Consider the following 18,736-nt stretch of genomic DNA (forward strand, 5'->3'; position numbering starts at 1 on the left):
AGATATTAATCAAATAGACCTTCTTGCTTTTGCTCTCTCTCTATCTCTGTCCGCTTAAAAGTAACAATGTCGCTTCCTCTGTTATTGGCTATCATTTATTTAAGCCGAAATTGCATACCTAAATAATGTCAAGCTGCCTATTTTCTGGAATTTGCGGGAAAATACACGAGGTTGACCTTACACCTAAACTTTACGTGACCCCTAACTTAATGGGTTTTATCGGTACGATAAGGAACTTATACCACCCCTTTTTAACAACAATCTATTGTTTTGAATAACATCATAAAGAGCAAACAACAAACGCTCCAGCGGCGCCTGAATAACTTGGGTGTTGTTATATTTTGCCTAACCTTAAAATTTGTAAGCATTTTGAAGTTCATACGCTTAAAGTAGGTAGATTTTTAAATTGAATATTAGCATTATTCTCCTTGAATAAAGGACCAGGGAAGGTTTAGGGGATACTTTGGGTTATGGCTCACGCCAGGCATTTTGGAAAACCGTAGGAGAAGGTAGACTAGACTTATCGTTTATACGGTTTGACAAAACGCCGCCAGGGGAGCGATTGGCGTCTATCTAACGTTTGGCACGCAGTCTTTTAAAGGCGCCGCGGGGGCAGGAATGGTGGCGCTGTAGTCGTTTTGATGCCTCGAAATGAGTAATAGCAGTTTGGACTTATCAATTGCAGAGCACCTTCTCTTTTAGCTCCCGTTCTCCTATACTGGTTTCACCATCAGCAGCTCCTCTCTCCTCTAGCAGTCTCGCTTTAAAGTTTCAACACTCCGCTCTCTCTCTCTGGCAGCAAGCTCTAATAGCGAGGGGGTGAAACCCCCCTGTCAACGGCAATTGATAAATCTGTCGCTTCTCACGCAGATTGGAAACAATTGGCCATTATTAGCAAGTCCAAGAGCGTCAGCTGGAGGAGCGTCAAAACTCCTTTTCTGGATACCCTATACCCGCCATTTTGAGGGGTGTGGGGGAAAAGTCTATGAGACTTCATGGCAATTTTTACCATACGTTTTTAAGTGTGAAACTGTTGTAAGTTACTTTACTACTTTGGATGCTATAGTCTGCTAGAGAAGTTTAGAGATATTTTTGGATCAAGTTAAAAAATACGTCAATTCATGAACTTTTATATTAGCCTACCTAACTCCAATTGAAACAAATTCCTAATCCGCAATCTTTAGGTTAAGTTTTGAGACCAAAAGAATTTTGCGATATTTTGGCTCCAAGTTAACTGGGGTTTTTTTTATATGTATATGTATATGTATATATATTTGAAAAGTCAGTCTTTTGTTCTTTGCCTTCACTCTTATTCTTTTGAATCGTCCCCCCCCCCCAAGTTTCTACTCCCCTAAACGCAAAATGTTAAGCAGGGAAGCTCCAAGTTCCCCTCCTAGCTGGGCTTACAAACTATTTTTCGTTTTTACTATGGAAATCATATCCCCCAGTAGTAGTATAGTAGACTTTTATGTTTCGCCGTGAAAACCTACTTAGAGAAAGGTGGGGAGGGGTAGTCAAAACTGATGTTCCCAAAATAATTGGGTACAGATTTTGTAAGCTGCCCCCCCCACCAGGGGGGAAAGGGGCTTTCTTGTAAAGAAAACCTCCTATAGCGCGCGCCTTTTTTTATCACGTGGGAACCGTCATGCACGTGCGTTCTCCAAATTTTGAAGTATCTATTGTTACAGTTGTCAATTGATGTGTTAAGCCTTTGTGTTAATTGTTATATCGGCTATAAACAACTTAATTAGTTGTCAGTCTTCGTCAACTATGATGTGGTGACGTCAATGCTATTAAATGGTTAGGTTTAAATATTAGGCCGGCCTAACCTTATCGAACTACTCTCTAATATTATAAACGATATCTGTTCGGCTCATGCAGAATCTCGGATCGTTAAGAGAGTTGAATCTCTGATAAGGTTTGGGAGAATATTAACTGAAATCGTTTAAAGTGTCTAGCCAATAAACGAGATTTAAATTGCGTTGTAGACGTTGAAAATTTATACCTGATATTCGTATTAGTACCTATGTAAAGTTTAGGCCTATTGTAGATTAAAGATATTTTGCATTTTCTTATAATTATAATAATAATATTATTGCCCAATTCTTATAGTTTATTTTCAGTAACTCAATACCTTGAAGCTCAACTCCGTTACGAATAAGCAAATACTTCGTAAACAAAATAAAAATTTTCACACCCCCTTCAAAGTTAATAGGATTATTTCGGTACAAATGCCCTGAGCTGAATTCAGTTCCGAAGTTGATAAACGTCTATGTTTTCCGTCGGTTAAATACTAGGCCTAGTGTTTCCGCCCAATTCATCTTATTTACTTCCGAATTATATACGTTGCATAAAGTAACACCTTTAGGGCGAGCACGTGGAGTAGAAAAAAAGAAAAAGCGCGAGAAAAAGGCGCTTATTGGGTGTCCAATCAAGGAGCTTGTTTTAGCACGCGAGCAAATATGGCTTTTTCTCTCGCGCCTTTTTTCTCGTGTATTTATTTTAATTGGGGATCTATTTCTTTTTTGACTGATCTGATTATCAATAAGTGGCTGTGTAGGGAGTTTTTTTTTACATCAAAGGCCGGCGGGAAAAAAGTCCCCCTTAAAAAAGAAAGGGTTATAGTTTAAATAAGTAAATATAAAAAATCCAATAATTTTATCTTGTTTACAAAATTTCTTAAATTATCCTCTATAGTTTCTTGGAATCAACACCTATGAATTTATCATTTATAACAACGCAAGAAGTTAGGGTGGGGAGAGGTATAAATGGTAGCTATTTTTAATTAAGGACTCTGCCAAGTTTAAGGTAATTAGTTAATTAAGTTTTTATTTTCCCCTGTTTGTCCCGTCATTAGTCGAGGGGGGCGAACTTGTAAATGCGACCTTAAGACTGAAGTAGAAAATAGAAACAAGCTTTACTCGAGAAAGATCTCTGCCAAAAGAGGGCTCAGCTAGAAAATTGAGAAAAATGAGGGGAAATAATTTGCATTGTACCTTAATGAACTTTTAAGGCTTTTTCAGCCCCAAAAACTCTGGAGTGGTTTGCCTCGTTAATTTTTATACATACGTCCCTCCCTGAATTTTCGCTAACTCCATCTCCATCTCTCTCCAAAACAAAATTCTTTTCTCCGTGTTCGACGAACGTTACAACAATCGGGTACCATATAAACGCTACGCTCATGAGAAACTGTACCTTTCTCGAACCTTTCTTATACGTAACTTGAAGAAGATACTTAAAAACTAGGCATAGGCCTATATCTCTTTACTGAATTTTATTTTCGATGCTTGTAAGGAAAGCCAACATTTAGGGTGAAACTTGGCCATGTTAATCCTACGAGCCCCTGTAGAAATGTTTACCACGCATTACACCGATGTTCAGGAAAATGCCAACTTAAAGGAGAAATAGAAATTTGGTTTTAATCTTTCTTTAATAAAATTTTTTGTATAAAACATCAAATAATAGGTCTTTTGACCTCTGTAGCTCGTAACTTATAAACTGTTTCTGCGAAATCCATGGCGGGATAGTATAGAAAGTCTTAGAGCGCTCAAAACTTTTATTTTTAGAGACTTTACACGGAAAATTTAAAAGGGCCAGAGAACACCACACCCTTCATAAAACGGCTTAATATTATTTTCCATTTGAACAAATCTCGGTACGTGAAAGTGTCTAGGGTAATCTCATTTTTAGCTAATACTAATCCTTTGGGTGGTATGTATGCTTGAGGTTTCTCGCCTATAAGGGGATTATAACTAGAACCCGAGCTTGTTGCAGTATACGGACCACCCTCCTAACACCCTTAACCTCAACGGCAACGCGTGCAATTGCAGGGATATACCCTTTTATCCTATTAAGAATCGAGAATTATCCTGGTTCTCTCAAGGTGTTCTTTCTAGAGGAGGTTATGTGAACCGGACCGAAGCACAGGTGGGAAAACGGGGAAAATCCGGGGGTATTAACTGGGGAAGAATTATGCTCTACTCATTTTAGAAAGGATAGTTTTTACCGTTGAAAAGCACCTTATCTCCGTTTGAAATCTAATCCATTTTAATGTTGGATTCTTTGTATAGATCTTGTTACTTACCGGCTATGGTTCGCGCCTTACGCTTCACTTACAAATGTTTTAATTCGATTATTAATTAGCGATAATTAGGGGCATTAAAAGTTGTTTTTAATCCCTATTTATTAATATTTCTATAATTACATTTTATATCTTGTTAACTGATTTACTCGCAATGGAGGGGAGGAGTTTAAAACAAGGCTTAACGAATATTTTCATTTATTGGCAAAGCACGTGACGTATAAAAGCCCGCGAAATTTAAAAATTAAACCGAGGCTTATTTTAAATTAGGCTTAACGAATATTTTATTGTATTCGCATCACGCGTGACATTAATTTCTCAAGAAATAATTTTGTTAAATGTTTTTAAAACAACCAAGGCTTAACGAATATTTTGATTTATAAACTCGCTAGCACCAGTTGCAATCAACAAGTTACCTTATTTTTCCCTAAATAATTATTGACTTACGATATTTCTGCAGTCTTAAGGTATTTATTTGGACAAAACTAAAAATTTCCCAAGTGTTTTAAAGACCTATTTATTTAAAACGAAATGATTTATAGAGTTTATAAAGCCGCAAGGGTTTTGGAATCTTTAATAATTAACGATATAGTTTAAATATGTCGAAAGTCCAATGAGGCGTCGTATACCTTTTGAATCAATTTCAATTATTAATGGTAATAAATTTTCAAAGTGAACTTTGGGGGGCATTTTTCCTCTTCTTTCCCTAAAAGGTGAAGGTAGTTTTACTTAAAAACTAATAGAGCCTATTGGGCAGCCTAAAAAAGACGAAAAAGGTCTTAGCCATTTTACACAAAAATGGATAATGCAGCCAAGGATCCAATATAATTATTATAAATCATCTATCATCTCTTTAATAGAAGAGTGTATTAAAAAGAAAAGAAAGTAGTTCGCCCTTCGCGTGACAATGATGACAAGATCAATAAATCCGGGGGTGATTCACTCCATCCCCCCCCCTTAAACAAGAACCCGCGATAATGTTCTATATGCAACCTATTTTTTGGAAAATATACGATTAGCAATACACCCATGTCATCCTTATCAATGGCTTTAGTAATAATAAACAAATTTTGATCTCAGAAATGACACGAAATTATACAGGTAACACTTGGTGCTGAGTTATGAACATTTTACTTAATTATTCGGGCCCTGATTGTTTAACCCCCAAGTATTAGGTATCATTGTAAAGGAGAGAAATAGGGCTATAACATACTCAAAGGACTTCCCTGTATCTCTAATAGAACCAGTGTTATAAAGTGTCGTGTAAATAAGGCCCATGCTAATCCTACGGAGAGGACGTTTATGAACATTTTACCTAATTGCCCTGGCCCTGATTGTTGTAAACCCCAAGTATTTAGTATCATTATGAAGCGGAGAAATAGGGCTATAACATACTCAAAGGAATTTCCTGTATCTCTTAATAGAACCAGATTTATTAAGTGTCGTGTAAATAAGGCCCATATTAATCCTATGGAGAGGACGTATATGAACATTTTTCTTAATTACTCTGGAACTGATTGTTGTAAACCCGAAGTATTTAGTATCATTGTAAAGAGAAGAAATAGGGCTATAACATACTCAAACGATTTCTAGGCATCTCTACTAGAACCAGAGTTATGACGCTCCGAAGTGGTGTGTAAATAAAACCATGTTACAATAACAATTCGAATGCATCATCTCTATTTCCGGACGGACAAGGAAACAACACACATCAACTAGGACTTCCTTTCTTTAAATAAAAAGTACCTGCCCCCAAGAAAGTCAAGAACAAAAAATACATATATATCTTGGGGTAAGATATAAAAACCGTTGAAATGCTCAGGATGTGGGGGGGGGGGGTGGCGGAAGAAAGTGTAGGTACGGACTCAAAGAAGAGTAACTGTCATGCTTTTAATTGACGCCTGAATTTTGGTTCGGAACTGAGCAACGAACGTCCTTGTCACGTGCTAGAACGTATTACACGAGAAACCTATAGCGGCGGAATTGCACCTGCCATTTCGTGACGAAAAACCTATATGCTTCCTGAAGATTGAACCTTCCCCCCCCCCACGTGATGATCTCTGAAAGGGGTCAAGAAATTAATAGCCTTTCGACCATTATTTAAGACACTTTTTAGCGGGTATAGCTTTTTTTTCTCTTTTTATGACGTACTTTAGAAAGAAAAAATATTGACAGACGGACAGACAGTTTAACTCGCACTAGGTGGCGCAATAGGTGTTGTTACTTGGACTCTTCGAATCAGTATGGGAAAGAGAACCAGGGTGGGAAATAAGGAATTTTTTTAAACTGCGACCCCCCCCCCCTGGCCAGGAGTAAATAAACTGGTCCTTGACCATTGACCATAACACGTCGTCTGTTAAGCTAAAGAAGTGGATAGTTAAAATATTTTAGCTAATGTCTGGACTATGGTTACCCTTGAATTATCTTAGGGGTCCCGTGGACCACTTACCCCCGTCCGATTTAATTTTTAAACTGGTCATTTGCCCTGTGCCAACGCCTTATTTCCCACGCTGAAGAGAACACTTCCTTTGGTACAAAAGCAGTTTATTAATTGGTTGGACCAGTTTTTAAATTCAAGAAATGGGGGGGGGGGGGTAACTGGTCCTCCGGATCAGTTTATTAATTGCAAATATATAGGAAAACTAAGGGGGGGAGGGACAAGTCCAAGGACCAGTTTATTATTTTGGAAACTAAGGGGTCACTGATCCCAAGGACTAATTAAAAAAATATTCTAATTTCCCAGACAGTATAGTTCTTAAGAGGACCTGTAGCAAAGAAGTAAATTTTATTGGATTGCACGCGAAGTTTTATAACGTTTTGTTTACGCATAGAAATTCAATTTCCTCTTTTGAGTATAAATTGCCCCGAGTTCTGACGTATGCATAGCACAAACTCGTGTCCCTTGGAACCTAAAAATTAATTTTAACCGATTTTAAAGTTCTTAAAACCTTTCGATGCTAAAGTTTAATTTGAAATTCAAATATATTTCTAGAAATCTTCGCAACCTTTGCTACGTAAGTATGGTGGTACTATTTAAAACCAAAATTTCCAATCTTTTTAAAAATAATATTTATTTACTAAAATAACCGATAAAAAAAACCCACCCGAAAAACCTTTCCGAGTTATCAGCGTTAATTATGCAATTTTTGATCCAAAAGGCAAAGGCGCGAATTACCCTTGGGTAATAAGCTCGTTTCAAATATGCCTTTTTGGACGTCGGACGCAACTACAAGACGCGAGTGCGTTTTCGTCATCGTCCCTTTTAGTCGTGATGGACTGATTCGGATCTTGCTTTTATATACCTTTGCGATGTATACGAAATTAACTAAATAATAACGCTGAGAAAGGCGGTAAATTCGTTAGCGCGTAGTTAAAATCAAAATAGCCTATATTCTGAAATGCTTCCGGGGCTTTGTTCGCACCATCCACTTTTTGATGTGTTTAGTTAAGAGTCACTGGATAGGTCGGTCGCAAAGTTGGAAGTTAGACGCATGAATTATCGCGATTTAAGGCATTTTCCTTCAAGATATCTGAAGATTTTATTAAGATTTTAAAGGTATTTTGAGTATTCAAAAAATCTGAAAAAGAAACTAGATATTATTTGTGAAAGTGTATTAGAATTTAGGGGAAGTATCCAACCCCTTTGTGTTAAGGCAAGCGATATGATGCAAATGAAACACCCTCCATTTTCCCCTTATTCTACTAATTATGAGGGGAAATTTGGTCCGTCCACTTTGAAAAGATGAATTTAAGAGATACGAGGGAGTAGCAGATATATTATGGCGTACTGCCCGCTTTCAACCGTATTAAAACTTAGCTTCCTGGGCGGATTAGGTTGAAGTGGCTCTCTGTCGCTAGCTAGCTTTTGCCCGGGGCCCAAGAATACATTAATTTAATGAGTGGAACCGCTAGAGGTGCCATACAACATCAAAAGTCTTAAACATAGTTCCAACGCTAATGGGGAAAGGTTCTCTTTAACGCGTATGATACCGTTTCAACCTCAGTTTGCAATACGCGTAAACCTAATATCAACGTATCTCTGAGATTAAACGGTTGTAACGGACCCCATAAAGTATTAATCGCCAGAATAAGTATGACGCTGTGTATAGCCTCATTGAAATATCAATGAGTATTTTAAGCCAAAATCCACCTTATTCCCGATACCTGTACCAAGGCTTAACGCTTTAATTTTAAATTACATAATCTGAGTCAAAATGATTCGTCGTCTACTTCGCAGTAGAAACGTTCCAAGCAGACGACGGGTCATTTTGACCCAGATTTGTCACGGTTTAAAATATCCTGATAAGCCTTGGCACACGTATCGGGAATAAATTGGGGTTGTACGTAGAAAGTATACTTGATATCTCATAATGTAAACAGCTTAGCGAGTGAATTTTGTACTTATGTGCAACCCTTCTTCAGTCGACGTTTGCTAAAACCATCCGATAGGCGTCATAGTTTCGCATGGAACCCATTTTTATTGTCATACCTACAGTTGCTATGTTACATTTACTAAAACGGTGGACGGTTAACTTCGGATTCAATTGCTGATTGTGATTGGTACAGAGTGTAAGGGGTCTCTCGTTAAGAAGCCTTCTATTTTTCCTTGTCTCTGGATGGTAAGGTTTTAATTGGTCAGTTCCCGACTTGCCCCGTCGTGGACGCGTGGATACCAATTTTGGTCGAGTTCGCATTTAGGAATCTTCTTTTTTTATTCTTTTTTAAATTTGAAGATTCTAAAAAGTTTTGAGGAAACCACCACGACGACGAACGACGCAACGTTAAATTTTTGGGGGGAGTAATTAGCGTCAAGTACTTTTCTCACTCTTTGTTTAAAAGATAAAATATCGTGGCGGACGCTTATTTGTTTAAGTTCTTAAGCCAAGTCCTAATTTCCTTGATTAGTCTCATTTTTTTTCTTGTGCCTTAATTAGTACATCCTGTAGAAAATAAAAATTCTTTTTGAGTTAGAATTTCAAGGAATATTCTTCTTGAACATTCACGGAAAATTAATTAAATTGGATTTATTAGAAGAAATGATGAGATAATAGTTTTAGAAAACGTTTTTCGCTTGAATTTGTACGAGTAAAGCTAAGCCTAATTTGAAAATTAAAATATAAAAGCACGTGGATGATTTTTCTCGCGCCAAACCTTGAATGACAGATAAGCGATAGCACGTGGGAGTTAGGTTTTTTTCGCGCCAAATTGGAAAGATTTTAATGAAAATATAAAAGCACGTGGGTGATTTTTTCTCGCGCCAAAATTTAAAATATCTTTACACTATCAATCTCTTAAACTGAAATATTACAGTTAGGCTATTTAATTATTAGGGAAAATTAATTTGCATCTAAATTTTAATTAAGATTGCCTGACCTATTTCCGTCATTATTCCAATCCTTTGAATGGTTAAAATCCATATTCCCAATTATTTATTATATTAGTTTAAATCCTAAATTTCTATTCCAAACAATATTCAGACATCAAATTCCTCTCTAATCTCGATAACGACAAGGCCTAAACATTTCAAAACGTGACTGACAGAGATTTGGATAAATATTTAAACTTAAACTCGGTGCTGTAATAATACATTCAAATTATTGGGAGTGTCGCTAAGCCTTATTTTGTATTATATAACCTTTAAAGTTTAGTAGCTGGGGTCCCGGGGACAATACCGGCGCGACTATAGGCCGGGGAAGTCGCTGGCTCTCTTTAGATGTAGGTATAGTTGAACTTCTCTCGCTTTTGTAGAAATTAAATCGGTAATATTACAATAACAATGGAGAATAACAATACGAAATCTATTCGAAACCTCGCGCCTGCACTTCTAGAGATAGAGGATATAATTCTCCTCTCAAGCTCCGATAGAAATTTGCATAGTACAAACATGCTACTAGGTATACTATGCTATAGGCCGACGCGGATCGCTAAACCCTATCTTTTGGATTTTAACGCCGACAAAACTCTTCGTGAATTGAATAAATATTCACTTGAAACTTTACTACTACTTCCTTGAAAACATGGAAAAGTCAGGGAAATTGTCTTAAAAGTCAAGGAAATCGTATTGGGTCGTTAATATTCTTGCTTGAACCGAGAAGTGATATCTAGTTTATTAGGGAGAAGGTATAAATTCGCCACATTTCTAACTTTATCTCCAGTCCAAACGTTGGTCCGGAGTTAATCTCCGCCTCTAAATTACAACCAGCATCTCATTGGTTCTTGAAAACTCACTTCAGCTCGACGCGAATGACGAAAATTACGTATTTTCAGACTGTGGAGAGGCGAAATAGCCCGGCCTCCTTTTACGCCCCCCCCCCTTGTATTTTGAAAGGGGGACTGGGACTATGGCGCGCGAATACTTAGGCATCTTATACCTTCTCCCTAATAAACTAGATAACTAGATATTACTTCTTGCTTGAGCTAAACTTAGTTCACCAAGCGACATTATAGAACCAGAGTTATGACCCTAAAAAGTTGCAGGCTGCTAAAAGAACAAACCATGTTAATTCTATGGACAGAATGTTTATGTACTTTTTGCTTAGTTACTCGGGCCCAAGTATTTAGAGTATCCTTGAGCTATAACAAATTCCGTATCTCTTATAGAGTTAAAATGCTTCGTGTAAATAAACCAGACCCATGTTAATCCTATGGAGAGGACGTTTCTGAACACTTTCCCTAATTACTCCGGCCCTGATTGTTGTAACCCCAAGTATTTATTATCGTTGTAAAGGAGAGAAATAGGGCTATAACATACTCAAAGGACTTCCCTGTATCTCTTATAGAATCAGAGTTAAAAAGTGCTAAAATTAATATGGACAATATTCATATGAGAATCAACTAAATTCTCTTTATCTAACACGGGTATCCGATTCTAGAAATTCCTCGCCTTAAAATGGTCACACAAACGAATTGGTTTTGTATCAATTAGAACCCGGATTTGACCTTTTATCTTTTAGGAAAGGGTTAAACAAACATTGCTTATTTGGTCTAAGGTTTGTTTGGTAATTTTAACGTTTATTATTTGTTAATTATCTTAGCGTACAATCCATACGAAATATTGCATATATGTATATATATATATATATTAATTAGAGAAAAATGGGCTTCTCTTAGATTATACTAAAATAATTTTAAGCCTAAATTGGAATGCTCGGTTTCACATCGATTAGACCTTAATTTAGAGCAGTTATCAAATGTAATAACCTTTAACTAATTCTGACCAATGGCTATCTAAGCAACGGATCTAAATCAATAATAAGATATCGCTTTCTGTTGGTAATTAAAAGTAAGCGTTCGTAGCCACTCAGATAAACCGGAAATATACAGGGTGTTTGTGAAAAGTCCATCAATAATGAAAGGGCGTATTTATTGGGCCATTTTGAGTCGAAAATGTTCTATGACATTTTGCCGTCCGAGCCACGGTTTTCGAGTTATGATTTGAATATTTTAGGGATGACCCCTTCATTAAATTAGCGCTGTCTTTCAATTTCTTAATTAAATTTAAGGGGTCATCCGTAAATTACTCCAATCATAACTTGAAAACAGTGGCCCGAACGGAAAAATGTCATAGAACATTTTCGACTCAAAATGGCCCAATAAATACGCCCTTTCATTATTGATGGACCTTTCACAAACACCCTGTATTGAGGAATCTTGTATAAGGGTCGTGTTCTTATTGGTTAAAGGAGCTTAAAGGATTTGGGCCATTTTGTTCTAGAGAGAGAACGGCTTTGAGAGATTAAGTCCCAATTCTCTCACGATGCTTCAAGTTCCCATATACGTGTGAAGAATGAAGAATGAATGAACCACCACCACCCTAATTTGAATATTATATATTTAGGCGAAGTTTATTTAAAATAACCTTTTGCGATTTAAGTGATAAAAGGTAGCGTTTAATAATAATTTAAAATTTTAAAGACTTACTAGGTTAGATATAAGTTATAAGAATCTTATGTACTCTTCTAATCACGTGATAAATCGCGCGCGCGATTCAAAAACAAAGGCTTAAGGAATATTAATGCTTTCACGCGGACCACGTGGAATGCATTACCATGCGCGAAATTTTAAAATTCAATAACGATGTTATCGCCTCATTCCTAAGGTTTTAAATTAGGCCAACAAAATTTTCAATTTTATTATATTGGCTTAACACTGCTTAAGCTCTAATACTCTATATTACTTGACACTTGCTCCCTTCCAATAACGGGTTATCAATTTACATCCTCTGCTTTTTCGATTAACTTTAAGCCTCTAACCCTAATATCTTGTGAATATCAAGTTATCTTCACCATGGACTTGGTAATATTAAGAGGACCAGTATCCAACAAAGAAGAAATTGTTTGTGATCCGTTTACGCGAGTTTGGGGGAATATATTTATTTCATTTACTCCCCCCTTCCCTACTGCGCAGGCGCCTAGCTTTCAACAGTGTGTTGAAATTTAGAATGACCTTGAGATAAAGAACCCCTTGCACGTGGACAAAGTGATTGCCTTCCCAGTTTTGCTATATTTATAAGATCCATGGTACAATACCCTTGATCCAGAATAAAAATAGATAGAAAGTATTTTGAAGTAAAAAAAAATATGTCTACAAAAGCAAAGCGCGATGTCCCGTAAAATTTTTAAGATTCATTCTGGCATGCGATGCGAGTTAGGTTAGGCTTAGCAGCGGCGGTCTAAATCTTATTATTTGAAAAGGTAAATAATTTTTCAACACTTTTATAGCTTGCAACTAAACCATTACTGCATGGGGCATTACGTCACGCTTAGCTTTTTTTAAAAATTTCAACCAGGAATCGCTACTGAAGATAATACCTAGTGTGCGCGTGTTATAAGTGTAGGCTTAGTAAGGGTTAACATTAACTTACACCTTAGCTAAGCCTTGGTCTTTGAAAGAAAAAGGGTGTTCTTATCTGAATAGCTCCTTATAGAATGATGAGGGGTTTATAGTTTGTTCAAATTAGTTGTACTAATGAAGGAATGTAAGGGGAAGAAGGTATTTACGGTTGCGTTACCCGTAGGTTTGTAGGCGTTGTATCTATTAAGGTGAATGGATTTCAGCGTTGATGGATCAGAGCTATATTACAAAAGCCCCTTCCGATGTGCCATTAAAAGGCAGAGAATTTAGGTTTCCCCACCGATTTCCACCGCCACCCTTTACTTCTTAGTCTTATATCATCTTTATCACGCGAATGCAAAGCTCTTTAAGCCTAACCAAGGCCTAATACTCTCTCTCTCTCTAGTCTTTACATAGTTTCAAACCCCTCTAATACTTTTTGTATAGGGTCGCCCGCCAGCGAGATTTTTTAAACTAAAAAATATTGTGTAGTATATAAACTTTTTCTTTTGGTTTTGCTTTGAGTTACGAGGTCATGTTTAATGTAAATAATTTGAATGCTCTTATGTCCAGCCTATGGGGTAAACCTCCAGCGTCGTCTGTTATATCAAATTCAGTAGGCCTAACCTATCAATTCTGATTCTGCGGACATTAATGTTTGCTTGATCATAAGAATAAACTCTAGTGTTCGTCAGTTCCTCTTTCGTCTGTCCGTTCGTCAGTAACAATCATTAATAAAAAGTGACACCACCCTCCCCTCAATTTTCCCGTCAAAACCTCAAAACCCCTAACGCCAACGGACCATTATCTTTGGCATTATTTCACTCAGGAACGGGGCAATGCATGGGATGGCAGAAGCAATTAGGCTGCAAAATTGCCGGCGTTGACAAAGATCGGTTAGTCGCCTTTGACGCGAGGGAGAGTGAAATAGGGGGAGAGGGGGGATAAAACACCCACCCAAGCAAGCAAGCTAAGCCTAACCGCGCGTCTTTGGACCCCCTTGGTACCAACCGTGAATAATGACTGTGGTGAAAAGATGACTGCTAAAGATTCCAAAGAGCCTTAACACCTGACCACTATAGTGTTGTCCAAGGCTTAAGAAGAGCCAAAATATTCAGGACCTTAAATAAAGCATCATAGAGATGCCTTAATCGGAATATATGACGTCATAAAGAGATGCCCAACCATAATTTTTTAGCTGACGTTCCAGTATTTGACGGGAAAAACTGCAGGGTGGAAGTTAACTCGCAACCACGATGCCTTTTAGGAATTTTTATCCCAAGTTTCTTAGACTTTTAGTTAAGCCTCGGTTCTTTGTTTTGTAGGGTAGGACTCGTAATAGACATCGAGGCAATTAATTTTTGGGTAGACTTAATTAGTTTTTTATTAATGGATTTGTTTTACTTTGAGTCTTCCAGAGATCTTAGTTTTTTTCCTCTCTCCATTAGATTACTTACTTATTCTTTAATTTATTACTTACTTAACCTTCTTAATAAATTAGGTCTAATTTAAGCCTATTTTGCCGCCGCCGTTGTCGGTGATATATTGAAACTAATAAAGAAACTTCTGGCAACCAAATTTCCAAACTAAATTCTAGGGTTTTTTTAGGGTGGAACTCTTCTCTTTTAGTGCTGAGTTTTTAGGAGAGTTTTTTTACGAACTTGGAGACGTAAAGGCGTTTTTAAGTATTAAATTTACCACCGGAAGAGAGAGTCCGGGAAGATTTTTTTATTAGTCTTAATAATGTCATCACATTCCCTAGCGCTTAGGGCGTATGAAATATTTTAATGTTAGGCCTAGCGTTAATTTTAACACTGTTTTACTATCATTGGTTATTACAGCTCGAGTTACGTAAAAACATTGCGAAATTGTAAGTAAAACTTAACAGTTTTAGTATATTTTTCTGCCCATAGCTCTAAGCCTCGTTATCTTTTCCCGCCACCATTTCGCTCGCTAAGCCTCGTCACTCTCTAAATGTTTCTGTCAATCATAGTTTGACCGCGTTGACGTCATCGCAATCGATTAATCACGAGGTTAAACGGCTTTAAGTGATAACAATTATTTCCGATAAATAAAATTTACCATGCGGTTCAATTAAGGTAAGGGCCCTATGCCTCATTTAAGCCTCGGTCCGAAAATTATTTAACCCTAAAAGTGTCGCTGAATCTTATACCTAAAGGGTTCCGTAACATTTTGTAGATTTTAGTGTCGTATGCGCTGATGACTTCTGAAAGGCCATAACGTGGTTTCTGCGCATTAAGTTAACATTAACTAGTTATCTTAGCGAGCGGGCCTTGGCGTACAAACCGACCAACCAATCCCGCCCTTCGTACCCGTCCGTCACTAACGGCCAATTTCCGTTACCCGTTACGGAATAGCGATAGAAAATGACCATACCTTCCGGAACTAGGCAGTTGGTCCACTTTCCCATTCCCCCCGCTTTCCATCTAACCCAACCGGAAGTCATCATGGAAACCAATCTGTATGCCTAGATTCACCTAAGGTTTTTAAAACCATCGACGTCTTTAAATTTTTTTTCTTTCTTTCTTCGGTCTTCCTTGAAGGAATTTTTCTCGTGACTAATCCAAAGCTATAATATTTTCTCAGGGACGGATTTTCCCCATCCAAATGCTTAATGGTTCGAAGAGGTCTTTAAAGAGAGGGTAAACGATTCTAGACATTTAATCCGTGATATATAGTCGAGGTGTGTTGAGTTAGGCTTAGCACTGCGAAATAAATTTCCGTGTCAATATTATTCTATTGACTCATTTCATTTGAAATTGTTAAGCCTAAATTTACTTATCTATTTGAAGTCAAACTCAGGCACGAGAAATAACCTTCATTTTCACTATTTCACGAGGAAAAATTAGCTAACTCTTGCACGAGACATTCTTTGACTTCAAATAGATAAGTCGAATTAGGCTTAACAATTTCAAACTTCCGCACGAGCAAGGAGCTTCATTTCATCATTTCACAAGGAAAACTTAGCTAACTCTTGCACGAGATGTTTTTTAAAAATAGGCTTAACTAGCTTCATAATACCTTTAATGTAAATATATATATTATTCCAACTGATTTTTAGTTCTGTAAGGTTATGACAGATTTCCCCTACCAGATCTAAGAGGGGAAAATTCTAGGGAATAGCGGGAAAAGACGGTTAGAGAAGATTCTTTTATTTTTCCTACTCGGTCTTCTCCTCTCGATTTGGCGGGAAAAAGAGAGAGATTGAGGAGAGGGAGGGGGGATATTTTGGGGTCTGCGGGGACCCCAGCTCCGTAACTAATGTATTTTTAATGGTCCGGGTAGTTGGTCATCATTAAGGTTTTGTGACGGAACAATTATCTTTGCACTGGGACCCCAAAAGGCAAACGAGAGAGTGAGAGTGAGGAAGGGGTATTTTTAGGAATATTAGGGTATATGGAATTAAGTGATTGGGTTGGTAAGCGAGAGGCTAATCTTTGTCTTTAAATAACACTGAATGAAGAGTCTAGATTGGTTTAAATGCATTTATATTATTTTTTTGCATTGTAAGCCAAGGCTTAAACTTTTGAAACTAAATATATGAGTCGAAGATTAAGTCAAAACTATTCAACAAAAAAGAAAAAGCAGTACATGTTTAAGGCCGAACCTTAAGTCTTCTCTGATCCATTGCTCAAGGTTAAAAGATAGCCTTTAGATATAAGGCTATGTATATCCTGACAGTTCCTCAAAGATTTTCTCAAACAAATCAAATATACAATCGTCAATCTCTTCAACGTCTCTAACTGTCAAATCAATTGAAAATAAAACCAGATCGTTAGGTATATCAAGAAGCGATATCAAGTTTACTTGGGAAAAGGTATAAATTCATTCATCCACATTTCTAGCTTTATCTCCAGTCCAAACGTAGGTCCGGAGTTAATCCCCGCCTCTAAATTACAATCAGCATCTCATTGGTTCTTGAAAACTCACGTCAGCGCGACGCCAATGACTAAAATTACGTATTTTCCGACTGAGGAGAGGCGAAAGAGCCCGGCCTCCTTTTACGTCCCCCCTTGTATTTTGAAAGGGGGACTGCGCGCGAATACTTGGGCATCTTATAACTTCTCCCTAATAAACTAGATATCACTTCTTGGTATATCTCAAGACTTGTTTAATTTCGCAACTCTCTGTTTAAAGATAGGCCTGCGCAAGAAGGGATGTAAAAATTCATTAACTATATTTTTTCTGGTATATCAAGGTCACTTGAATATAATCTCCAAGTACACTCTTTAAAGGTAAGTAAATAGTGTTGCTCTTTCAGAGCCTCACTTTCCTCGAAATTACTTCTCAAATCTAGATGAATTTTATTTAACTTCTCATCACCTTACGTAAACTTGGTATTCGTAGCTTAACTTCCCCGAAGAGATCTAAAACAATAATTGGCTTCCCCTTAACGCCCTGCAAACCTTCAATATATTTTCCATCAATTCTGTAATTCTAATGAAAGACTCTGGCTTGACTTTGGTTTGGTCTCTCATCGTTTATTGTCCTTAACAATAATTATTGCCTAGGTTTGGTCATAGAATCGCTTCGGGGCATGCAACTGACGCGATAGAATCCATCGTAGTGAACAAATTAGCTCTTCAGTCTCTTGGATCAAATAAAATTAGCATCATCTAATATTCTCTCTTGACTACTCTGTGTATGCATTACATTATAAGCAAAGACTTAGGTGTTATTTCGCTGCTAGGGATATCTGTATTGTTGTTTTTAGCTTGTTAGCCGTTTGTCTCCTCCTTTATATATTAAGTGTCTGCCTTTTTGAACGTCGCTTAGTCACGGTCACGAGGCTATTACATTGATGACGTCATCAAATTTAGATCCTAACGGAAATTTCCGGCCCTCCAGTTTGTTATTTTAATTTAAAAGTTTTCGCGGAAAAAGAATGGAGAGGGTATTTGAAATAATAAATTAATTAAGAGCTTAAGGGCTTTGTAATTGGTTATGATGCAGTTTTGGGGAAATTTATGGTGAAGGGTGGTGGTAATAAATTAAGGTTTTGTTCAGACTGTATTCTAGCTAAAATACCGAATTCGGTTTTGGTTCTCTTAATTAATAGCAGAAAAGTTATGATTGGTGTGTTTTACGGATGACCCCTTAATTAAATTATCAATTTGTAAAGATATAGTAGTACAGGGTGTACCATAAAGTGTGGTCGGACAGTACAGTGACCTTGAGTCGAAAATGTAACTTCTATCTCCATTTTGTCCTATAAGGGACACTGTTTTCGAGTTATGATTTTAAGAGCGTTTTAGGGATGAGCCCTTAATTAAATTAGAAATCATTGTCTTAATCAGTTTCTTAATTAAATTTAAGGGGTCATCCGTAAAATACTTTGACCCATGTTAACTTGAAAACAGTGGCCCTTAGGGCAAAATATCATAGAAGTTATATTATGGACATCGGGATACCTTGACGTCAGACGTTCGCGTATGTACTCCAACAAGTTCATAATCTAATCTCTACATATCCTGTGACACACTCCCATGCATGCACTAGACTAAAGGCGTTGAAACTAATAATTACTAAACTAGTTTAATCTGTAAATCGCCTCGTATCATGAATACACTTATACGATTCATTCTGCAACAATTTTCCTAGAAATTCAATTCAATTGTAACTAGTAGATCTGTATATATATATATATATCTGGTAGCTGATTATGTGCACCCAATCACTCTACACCATCTAACTTTGACCTAATTAGGGTGTATAGAACCCCAACCGGAATAGAAACTAATCAATTTCTCCTCGCTCCTATATGTTCCGTTCCGCTTATGGATGGTTTTACTGTTTTACTAG

The 18,736-nt window shown here is 37.1% G+C and overlaps 1 protein-coding gene and 1 long non-coding RNA gene across 5 annotated transcripts in view; one reads left to right on the plus strand and one right to left on the minus strand.

Annotated features, from left to right (window-relative positions):
- LOC149676684 (uncharacterized) overlaps positions 1-18,736 on the plus strand; it is a 198,422-nt gene that overhangs the window by 156,790 nt on the left and 22,896 nt on the right. The gene's annotated exons all lie outside the window — the stretch shown is intronic.
- Positions 1-18,736, minus strand: part of LOC149676687 (adhesion molecule nephrin-like) — a 39,065-nt gene that overhangs the window by 4,930 nt on the left and 15,399 nt on the right. The window lies entirely within an intron of this gene.

The sequence above is a fragment of the Phalangium opilio genome, unplaced genomic scaffold, assembly GCF_054372755.1.
Source record: "Phalangium opilio isolate 3A_F unplaced genomic scaffold, DU_Popi_V2 ptg000045l_1, whole genome shotgun sequence".
NCBI classification, from domain to species: Eukaryota; Metazoa; Arthropoda; class Arachnida; order Opiliones; family Phalangiidae; genus Phalangium; species Phalangium opilio.